This window comes from Python bivittatus, unplaced genomic scaffold, assembly GCF_059951505.1.
Source record: "Python bivittatus isolate LINGU-HERP-01145 unplaced genomic scaffold, Pbiv_v1 ctg000480_np1212, whole genome shotgun sequence".
In the NCBI taxonomy this organism is placed as follows: domain Eukaryota; kingdom Metazoa; phylum Chordata; class Lepidosauria; order Squamata; family Pythonidae; genus Python; species Python bivittatus.
This window is the reverse complement of record NW_028277075.1, coordinates 68,973,112-68,984,098: the sequence shown is the minus strand read 5'-3', so window position 1 is coordinate 68,984,098 and position 10,987 is coordinate 68,973,112. Positions and strand designations below refer to the sequence as shown.

The 10,987-nt window shown below is 39.9% G+C and overlaps 1 protein-coding gene across 4 annotated transcripts in view; it reads left to right on the top strand.

Annotated features, from left to right (window-relative positions):
• Nucleotides 1-8,861: 8,861 nt before the first annotated feature.
• Nucleotides 8,862-10,987, top strand: part of DAGLA (diacylglycerol lipase alpha) — a 119,267-nt gene continuing 117,141 nt past the window's right edge. For 2 of the 4 annotated variants that reach the window (XM_088146196.1, XM_088146190.1), the window contains exon 1: nt 8,862-8,989. The gene's annotated coding sequence lies outside the window, so the exon portion shown is untranslated. Of the gene's footprint in view, nt 9,086-9,131; nt 9,365-10,987 lie in introns of those variants that run through there. The other 2 variants (XM_088146192.1, XM_088146193.1) reach the window with 2 other exon arrangements.

The following is a 10,987-nucleotide window of genomic DNA, read 5'->3' as shown; positions in this document are numbered from 1 at the left end:
TTGCATTAATTTGCATTTTATTAAATTGATGATATAGATATAGATATAGATATAGATATAGATATAGATATAGATATAGATATAGATATAGATATAGATATAGATATAGATATGAAGAATTGGACGGGTAAGTGACATTTTGTATTTATCCACTCATAGTAGAACAAAAGATTTCTGGAAAAATTTAAAATAACACATTTTGAAACTACATATACTTATTTATCTTCAAGATATTTGAGTATACAAAGACGTATACATAGATAAAAATATGTTAATAATAAATAAAGTATATTAAAGGTAAAAAATGCAACAAAAGCCAAAGAGAGGCCAAGGGCTTATCTCTATGTTCCCTTAAGCACAGCATGAAAATGCCCTGGTAACTGCTTTGACATGACATATTTTCATGACATTGCCTTTGTCTCATCCCTAGCCCCAGGTGAGGCAGCTGAAAGGAATGCCCCAATTTTAAATAGTGCCTTCCCTCTTCTCCCAACACAATCTTTGCTTTAGATATAATCCAGCATGCTTCATCAACAAGGTAGCTCTTTGCAGCAGGGGTGGGTGAGTGGGTGGGATGTTCCCAGGGGAGTGCTGGAACCAGCTCGCACCAGCTAACAAGAGCCAATTTTAAATTTACTGAAATTTTGCGAGCTGGTTGACAATAGCAGTGTACCTCAACACCTAGCACACCAATCAGCTGTTCCACAACCAGCAGAGGGGTGCAATGGTGGCAATGGAACCATTAGAGCGGGTTCTTCAACATTTAGTAACACACCACTGGATCCTCCTAGCTCCTATGGGCCATTATAGGCTGCTGGGAGCTACCCTCTATAGCCACTGAGTCTTGCCCTGCAGGAGAGACTGGACATTTGACTTCTGCAGAGGCACTGGCCTTGCAAAGCCTGACTAGTATTTCTGAAGGGCTTGTCAAATGCATATACATTGGTTCCGTGCTCTTTTAAAAGAGTGCTAGACCTGTGCGTAACAACAGAACCGGCCTGTTTTGAAAGAGCAGCAGCCCTGGGAAGGCAAGGAGGTTGATTTAAGCTGGGAAAGTGAGCCAGGTGTTTATCAGCTCAGCGGTAACTTGCTGGTTCTGTCACCACTGACTGCAATAAAGGTTTTCCAGTGATTCTGCTGACAAGGAGCTTTGCATGGCTGGGCTTGTTACTGCCTGTATTACATGGATGTAGAACACCATTTTGCTTGCTCCCCAGGCTATTTCTAGGTGCTGCCAGCTCAGGCAGTCCATTGCAGCACTAGCTGAGGACGAAGCCTGCTGGCTGTTCCCTCCCACTTCATCCCCCTCCTCTTCTCTGTCATCCAGGCTATTTTTGAGAAATAGGTTTAGTGTTGCTTCAGTAGACTTCTACTCCTCTCTTTGGAAATAACCTGACAGGTAACAGATTTAAGCAACTTGAGAGGTAGCTAAACTAGCCTTTCTTACACCCACTCATCCCTGCCCAGCACACACTACAGACAGCAGTTGTAGTTTTTTTTTGCAGGCAAGTGTTGCTTGGTGGGAGAGGAAATGAAGCCAGGGGATCCGCTAATCAGGTTCCTTATAGCATCCCATATTAAAACAGTAAAGACTGTACCACTCGCTAGTCTCATTAATGAAGCAGAATGGGGATCAGGAAAGAGGGTAGCACAATTTCTGCCAGCCTTCCTTTCTGCCAGTATATGTTTCTGCACTGGAGTAAAGCATTTTAACATGGGGCTCTGGCTGTGTGCTGTATTAATCTTGCAGCCAAATCTGCAAAACTGCTTAATTTCAACAGTATTGACTAATGGCAACCAAAATCTAAGTATAAACATGAGAGCTTCAGAAATTCATATTGCTAACCTAAAATTGGAATACTGTATCAGGATGCAGTTTGATTTGTAGACAATTCATAACATTGACATGTTAGACTGTGAGGGATCTGCTGCATGTGGAGACAGCTGGGTGTACGTTCCAAAGCAGCTACACAACTCTGAAAAGAGATGCGGCTGTTTTAGCAATCTGAAAGAGGTTCTTCCTCCATGCTCCTGTGCGTGCTGAAGCACCTCTTCAGAAGGATTTGCACAGCCCTAATTTACATATACTCAGATTCATAAAGGAGAAGAATTGCTAAAGACTAAATATTTTCAAGTAGTTCCCCAAAGAGGAGTCATAGTAACAGAAAACAACAAACCTCAGTATAATTCTACATAATTTACTATAAACACTCAAATGAAAGTTGTTGCACATACAGAAAATAAATACAAGATTGAAGCAGCAAAAGAAATTATGCTGCAAGAAAGAGAGACCACATTATAGTTCAAAGCCACAAGGGAAATTTAAATTATTGATAACAAGTAGCATGTTTAATATTGCTTGGAGAAAGTACACAAGAATATACATTTTGGGAGGACTGAAACAGAGAATGATTTGATTTTTGGTGCATGAGGCCAAAATTGTACTGTATTATTATACCTGTGTTGCTATTGCATGATAATAGGAGTTCTTGGGTGAGAACTTGGAGCAAGTTCTGAATAGTAATGCAGCTTTTAAACAATTGTTTGAAACTGGAGTATCTCCAAGGCCTTCTCCAATTATCTCATGTAGTTTGAATGCTGCTTCCTAAAGGAGTTGTTTTATTCTCTATATTTAATCAAGAAATTGTGGGTGGAGGTTATAGGGTGCGATTTCAAAAAGATCTTATACATCTTATGTTTATTGTTTATATTGTTATAAATCTGCATCTTGAGTTTCTCAAAACGTAAGCAGAGTTACAGAGCAGCGGCCAGGAATGGGCTTGAATACCACTGAGATCTCACTTACAATCTACTTTTGTACTTTCCTGGGGTAGCAGAAAGAAAAAGAAAAGAAACACTTCAAATGTCACATACCTTTGTTCACCAGAAGATGGCACTGATAAGCAATTTTTCCTTGAAGTGTTTCTGTACTCTGTGTGGGAGGAAGTAGAATATACAGGTAAAACACTGGTTCAGTTTCATTTGGGATTCATTATGTTCCCTACATGAAATTCCCAATATTGTGTAAGATTTTATAAAAACTTTATGCCAGCGCAGCGAACAAACCAGCAGTAATAAACAATAGCAAAAATGCAGCTTCCACTAAGGCAACCTGATCTGGACTGCAAAAATCCAGATGATCAGCAAAGAGTTCAAATGTTCTGTACAGCTGCCATCGTCTGGAGTTTTGCAGCCCAGGTCTGGTTGCCTTAGCTCCTCTACAACAAAACTCCCCAGTTAGACCCTGGCAGAGGCAAACATCAGATTCAGTTCTTACCAATTCAGACTAAGAAAATCCTAGGAGCAAGATATATTTCAAGTAGAAAATCACAATAAACTAACATCTTTAAATAGCCAAAGTCTCAGCCTCTTGGCAAATCATATACAAAACATCCAGGTAATGCCCACCTATGCACTTCTATCAAGCCACAGCAGCAAGGAAACCTCTTAACACCATCGACTAGAATACATAATTTGGTATTCCCTGACCCACTTATAAATGCTTTCAAATTAAGTGTCTTCACAAATTTTAGCAACAATGCTGCTAGTACAGCACACTCCTAAGTCAAAAGCGAACTTTGACAAACTTTAATGGCATCCAGACTAAATCTTAGTTTGATGTCCTCTTGAACAAGGGTTTCTTAGTAGGTTTATGTTTGTCAGAGATTTGGAACTGAGGTTTTTGGTTTTGCGCTAGCTTTTTTATTGGCTGTATTTCCACAACATGCTAAATCAGAAACCATGGGTTACAAACCACAATTGCTAACCCAGAATCAAACAAACTTTATTATGAGTCAGCGTGCTGTGTGAACCAGGCCATCCCGTTAATTGGTTTGTTTTGGCTTAGCATGTTGTGTGAATTTAGATATTATCCCTGTTTTATGCTTAAGCATGTTGTGTGAATACAACAAACATGTCATGATCTAAATCTAATATTTATCTTCAGGTTTTATTTATTTACTATAACTTCTATGCCCCTTCATTTGGCTTTTAAGACTTTCTTCCAAGCATATCATTAAAAACACCTAAAGAGTCCCATGTTGATTACCTCTGGACTAGCTGGATCCTGGGTTAAATTAGCAGGTTAATTTGTGAGCAATGTAACAGGAGAGATTGAAGAATGATATTCATGGTTAGTTATGAGGTAGAAAAGTGAGGTTTACATATGGGCTATGGATTCATGAGTAGAGAAAGTCTTAAGAGATTTCTGAAGGTAAAGACAATGTTTTTATGATGGGTTATGCTCTTTGGATTGCGGTCATGTAGGGCAGGTAGGCATTGGAACAGAGAAATTATATTATATAATTTATCCTACCAGCATTACAGAGAAGAAACATTACGATGCATTTTTGAAGTAATATACTTACAAACATATAAGCAATGCTCTTTGAAAGTAAAAAGGCTTTAAGACAAACAAGGGAACCTGTTAATCTTGCTTTAAGTTTCCCATGACAGCAACTGTGGCCCAATGGGCCTTACTTTCAGACAGTTTATATTCCTCTATCACGTTTGTCCAGTTTCAGGTTGAAAAACCTTAACACTTCCAAACTGATTAGTTTTACATTCCAAAGGCTAGAGAAAGTTTCCACAATATTAATACAAGTGAGCAACATTTGTTAAGCCACTTATTATCCATTGAATTAATCAGGCAAAAACATAGTGAGAGGCTCATTCACAGCAGCCAAGAAGCCAAACCTCATCTGTACAATAGTAAGAAAAAGCATTCCACCATTTTACTGCTCCTTTTAACAGTGAATAAAAATATATCTCATTGAAATTAAAATCTACTGCTTTTTTAAAAGTTGAACACCTGGTTTTATAGTTTGTAGAATGGTTTTAGCATTCATATTAAAATTGGCAAGAAGTACCAGTTTCCATGAAAAATTAGAGCTAGTAAGTAAATATTTTGCTTGTATGGTATCAGTTGTCTGCTACCTATGGAATTTTGCTTGCAGAAGTCTCATGAATTCGCTTATAACTATGGACAGTGAAGATTAAGTTTGAATAGCAGCTATTTTTCTGTGTGATCAGTCCAAAATCAAGATGGTGGGTGTTATATTCTTTCTTAGAGGGCTCCAAAATAAGATGTGACTTAAAACTTTATAATGTGTTTTTAGACATAGCAATGTTATACTTCTCTATTTTGTCTTCTCCTTCCTTTTCTTATCTGGTGCAACGTATTTTGGGACTTGAATGACACTACCACAATGGTGATGGGACAATGCTTCAGTTCCTTCCCTAATGTAAATTGCCAGCAAGTTTTGTTACCACAGATCTCTTTTTCCTTTTCTCTGTCAGCTTAAAAGCCACTTGACAAATATCTTCAACAGCTTATAGCAAATTTACATGTTAAATGTTTTGTGGCCCTTGTTTGTTTTCACTTTTGCCAAATTGTTTACTAAACTGATGGCAGACAATGATATGCATGCAACTGCCTGCTCACTACAGAAAATTCTTGGTTTGAAATGCAAATAGAATTCCCAGTATTTGCAGTATTTATTGAAATTTATCTATCATCTATTCCAGTGGTTCTTAAGCTGGGGATAACTACCCCCAAGGGCACCTAGTGGTAATGAAACAATTTAAAATTGCTTGTTTGTGAGTCGAGGATCCAGTTTGGGACTGCTGCTGCTGCCGCCGCTAAGATGCTTGTGTAAAACAACAGAGTCTTTTTGGAGGGAACAGGGAAAATACTATTTCATACTTTATTTAAAGTATGAAGAATTTGTAAAAGCTTTCCAAAATACCTAGTTGTTTATTTATGCAACTGTCAGCTTGACTTTTCTTGACCTTATTACCCTGCCCAAGGGGGTCATACTTAAATGTTCTATGTAAACTAATATGACTTAAACATGCATTACTATATTTAATCATTATAAAATTCCAAGGCAGAAACATTGTATTGATGGATTCGTTTTATTTATTTATTTATTTATTTATTTATTTATTTATATATATATATTTCAAATTTGTCGCCACCCATCTCACTGCATTACATTCAGTATAATTGGTTAGTTATATTGGGTGTGACTGGCCAGTGTAACAAGTGATACTTATGGTTGTGGTGAGAAAGAACACAAACATTTCATGTAATCCTGGTAAAAAAAACACTGCACTAGAGAATTTAAGAAACTGTGTGAATCTATATAGGTTGGAAAATGCTATTCACTCTAAAAAGAATAACAAATGTCTTAGTGCTTCTCTTCATGCAGGCAGTATAATTTTAACCTATGGGAAGGGGTATTGTTTAAATCATTTGTAACACTGTGCTAACCTGCTTCTTGTTATCAAGATCTGAATAATCCAAGGGATGTGTGAACAATGTGTGCATAAATTGCCAGATGCAACACTAAGCCTAAACTGAGGCAGCAGTGCAAACCTGTAGCCCCAAGGCTGCATGTGGCCTTCTGAAGTCTGGGGGATGCAGAAGGAGATATGAAGGAAGGAGAAAATTATTAAATATATGAGGTGTTATCACAGTGATAAATTAATATAGGTAGTCGTTTTTGTCCTGGCCTTGCCCACATCTTAGTTCCGTCCCTGTCCAGAACGCAGTCTCTAGCATACCATTCAAAGGCCAAGTATGCCCTAGGCTGGAAAAAGGTTTCACACCCTTGATTTAAAGAACGGGGACAGGGATGACATTTGGTCAGAAAAGTTTGTGACTCTCATGAAGATATGTTGATACTTTGAGGATGTGAAGGCAATTAAGTGATTGGGTTACTGACTAAAGCCCAAATGGTTGAGATTTTACAATGAATACAATCAGACGCAGATGACAACCAATCTGTATTGATTTTTGGCACTTTAGCAATAATTACAGTTCAATATCTTATTTCTCTGTCACCACTTATCTTATCATTTAGTAGAAAGCTTCTTTTGTGTTTATTCTGAGGGTACAAGAACTGGAATCTTTGAGTGCTTATTGTGGCCAATTTGCTGGATGTTTTTTATGGATAAAATATTCTCACCATCTTGGGTGCAATCTTTTTGACAGTCGGTGATAGTTGTGACTAGGACACTTTTTAGCTTGGGCAATCTGAAATTGTGGATGAATGTACTGAATGGTTGAGATCTGCTATTTGCATTTTATAACCATATTTTTCCTGATTAATGAAATTAGCCGCTGCTGCTCTGGAATTTTGCATTATTCAGATGATCAGTGGCTTTTTGAAAGAAGATGTATCCTCACTACCTTAAAAAGGCAGTAGTAAGGGCACTTTTTAAAATTAGTTTATTTTAAAAAAATACTATGGCTATTCCTCAGATCTGTGCAAATATTCAAGTGGATTAGAGTAATTCCAAACAGAATATCATATACCTGCGATGGGTGGTTCTAATTAACTCTGTGGCCCCTATTGCTTTCTTATACTGCAAATGGTGCCACTGCACAGCTGCACCAGAAAGGGGAAAAATAATTATTATTTTAGCACTTATATAAAATGCTATCAGGGAGAGGATGGAGGAGGAAGTTTGGATGCAGTGATTAATCTGTCTTCAAATCAGAGTGGCACTTCTGATTAGATCAGAGTGATCTTTGCAAGCAGTCTACCATTAATTATTCCAAAATGGAAGAAAAACATCATTGGGGGTTTGGGGAAGCTGTGGAACTGATTGCTAAGGGCTGAAAATGAAAGCCAAAAATTCAGTATGAATGCCTATGCTGAACTGAATGCGGTTATTTATACTTCCTGTTGCTAATTTATGTGATTTATTCTTATAGATAATTTTATGATGGTTTGTCTGTATTTACATATAAGCCAGTTTGAGAGAACTCAACCCTAAAAGTCAGTTGCAAATTATTTTGAAAAACAGTCAATGGGATTTTTCTTTTTCTCAGGGCAACTCCTTGCACAGTATTGGTTGATTGCTGTTCTCAATTATCTTCTGAGTTAAGTGGTAGCATTGGGAGTTCTGAAGAAGCATATGAAGTCTTTCTTGAATACTTCTGTTCCTCTAGTCTTCCATTTATCATGCATACTGGGCATGCCTGAAACTGAAGGACACCCACTGGCACCATATAAAGGAAGACTGTTTAGTTGGCTCTGTGTTCCTTAGTTTATAGAAGCAACAGATGAACTAATGTGTCTTATCTTTTTATGTCTCAGATGCACATCAAAAAAAAAACCCCTTCATAGTGCAAAAAAACTCACATTCAATAATTTCAGATCAATGATGTGATAACAAATTTCAGAGGATTCTATCTACCTGCTTTTGCTATTATCTAAACTGGTTTCTTCATAGAAGAAAAGACAACCCACAAGTGTTCCTTGCTACAGCTTCCTCCACCCCTCCCAATGTCCCTTTTCAATTTATTTATATCTGGCTAAGAAAATAATGGCATTTGTTGAGGTTCAAGGGTGATAGAACCTAATCTCCATATCACAGATAGAAACTTTTAAAAAGCATGTTTTGTTTTTTTAAATACTGCTTTCCAGCTTCTTTTTGATTCAGTAAGACACCACTTCTTTCCCTGTGCATTTAGGATTAAAGAGAGGGGCTCTTCCATCTGTGAATGCCTTTAAGTCACCGCTTTTCTCCATTCAGGTGCAGGATGGATCAAAGAGCAGGGCTCTATTTATGGAGAAGTGACGTCTTCCATAAATAGTTGAGCCTCGCAAATCCTCTTTCAAAGACTAATAAAAAGAGAGATGGGTCTTTTCCCGCATTTCAGTAGTCTCTTCCTCAGCCCGGAGGGGCAGCGAGAAGTCCTCTTCGCCCGGTTGGACATCTCTCTGGCCATTTTCCCGGCTAGGTTGCACTTCTGGCCAGCAGAGGGCGCGCGCAGACCCGCCGTAGCCATGGTTACCGCTGGGTGCGTAGTGGGGTTTACGAAGCTGACGCAGTGGGCGGCTCGGCGGGCGGAGGCGGCCCTGGCATAGGCGGAGGCGGCGGTGAAGAGCTGCGGGGCTGAGGAGCCCCGGCATGGAGGCGGCGGTGGCAGTGGCTCTGGCCCGGTGGCGGCGGCGCCGGAGGCGGCGGCAAAAAGGTGAGCGGTTCCGGGGCCTGGCCCGGCTCGAGGATGGTGAGGCGACGGGAGCAGTGGTGGCGATCCAAGGAGGGCGGATGCCCACTCTCGCTGCGGGTGAGGAGCGGCCGCGCACCTCTGGCGGGAGGAGGCGGGCGGGCGGGGCTGGAGACGGAGACCGCCTCGAGGCCGAGGCCGCTCTGGCGCGGGAGCGAGCGAGTGCAGAGGCGTCGGTGCCCCGGCATATGGCAGCGCCCGCGGGGGGAGTGAGGGGGAAGAGCGCGCGCCCTTTCCCCCAACCGGCAGCCCCGCCGCCAGAGGTGGAGGGCCTGGTTGCCAAGGGGAACGGAGAAGCATCCCTCCTCCCTCAGCACCAGCGGCGTGGGAGCTGGACGGGTAAGCAGGCAGCGGTCCTGTCGCTCTCGTGCCCAAACAGGTGCCTGCTTCTGCTGCTCCCCTCGCCGCCTCTCCCTTGCCAAGCACGGGGACGTGGTGGAAGAGGGGGGAGGAAGCGGTGCTTTCCCGGGTAGCTGGTGGTAGGGGCTTTTCATCTAGCCTTGGGTCGCTTCTTTCTCCTCCTCACGGTCTGTCCTCCTGCTCTGCACCCTTTTTCCAGAAATGAGTAGAATCAGGGTGGTGTAGCTTGTGGAGAGATTATCTGTCGGGGAGTTGAAGTGTTGGGCGGGAGGGACGGTTACACTATGGAACTGCAGTGTAGCAGGCTTAGATTGATTTTTGTGCGTGCCCCAGTGCCTGTGAGAAAGAGATATGGAAAAAGGTTAAGCGTTTTTCTAATACCATGGGGGGGTTGCATTTAATGTGGAGAGGTCTCCCACAGTTGATGAATCTCTGCATGCTGCTGTCTTTTGTGGAGTTTGGGATCTGGATTCAAAACCAAATGCTGTGTATTTGTATATGTAAACGTTTACTTTGCAGCAAAACAGGGATTCTTTCTGTAACCTAAGCAGATGGGAAAGAATGGATCTTTCATCTTTGAAGATTGTTTCTGCAAGGAGATACTGTACTTCTATCATGCAATTTTATCAGCTGATACTATCCATTAAAAGTTTTTTTGCATACATTAAATTGAAATAAATGACATCTTGCCTTATGATTTGAAATTGGACAAGTAACTGTGGCCTTGTTAGTTTTACTGAGATATGTACTTGAATGTTCGTATGATCCTGCATTTGTATTTTGATTATTGCCCAGGGTTCCATTATTAGAATGGAACAAGACAACTGGAATAAGACAAAATTAGAAATAAATTGCCTCCAAAGATTTCTAATTTAGGAAATTAACTTATTACTTGACTAGATAGGATATATTAATTGTATATATGTCTATTAAAAGAATAGCTGATAAAATTATGGATCAGTAAAGAGAGCCTGTAGAAAGGATAGACACTTCATGGATATAATTAAAGGCTTAGAATACAGTTTAAATGGGTGGAGTTTAGTGTACTGAATTATGCCATTTCTTTGATCAGTAATAGTCCTACAGAAAGTATTGTGGAGGTAGATAGTTAATTTCTTTTTAGGTGTGTAAACAAGTACTGTTCGCATGAGGTTAAATGCTAGGCTCAGGTGTGGCCTCCTCTCTTGGGTGAATTATTTAAAACAATTTTGTTTTGTTTCTTCCAAACTGTTGTTTAATAGAGTGGATCATGAAGTTAAATATTATAATGCGTAATTTAAAAGACTGTAAGTACTATGTGTTGTATTTGTACCAAAGATCGCACATTTTATGATTCAGGAAGGTCCCTACTTGTTTCATTCATCTGTTACAAAGATATCTTCATGAACAGATCTTTCTGTACTACCTGACAATAATTCTGTTGCAGACTCTGACAATAATTCTATATGAAAGTCAAAAAGAACATTAGGTATTTATTTCAAGACTTGAAAATATTGTATTGCTTCTGTCTCTAGCAAAAGCCAGAGTCTTGTGTTGTCATTGTCAATAGAATTAAAAAAAGGGGGGGGGGAGCTTCTGTTAAAAGAGTTGAGTAATCAGATT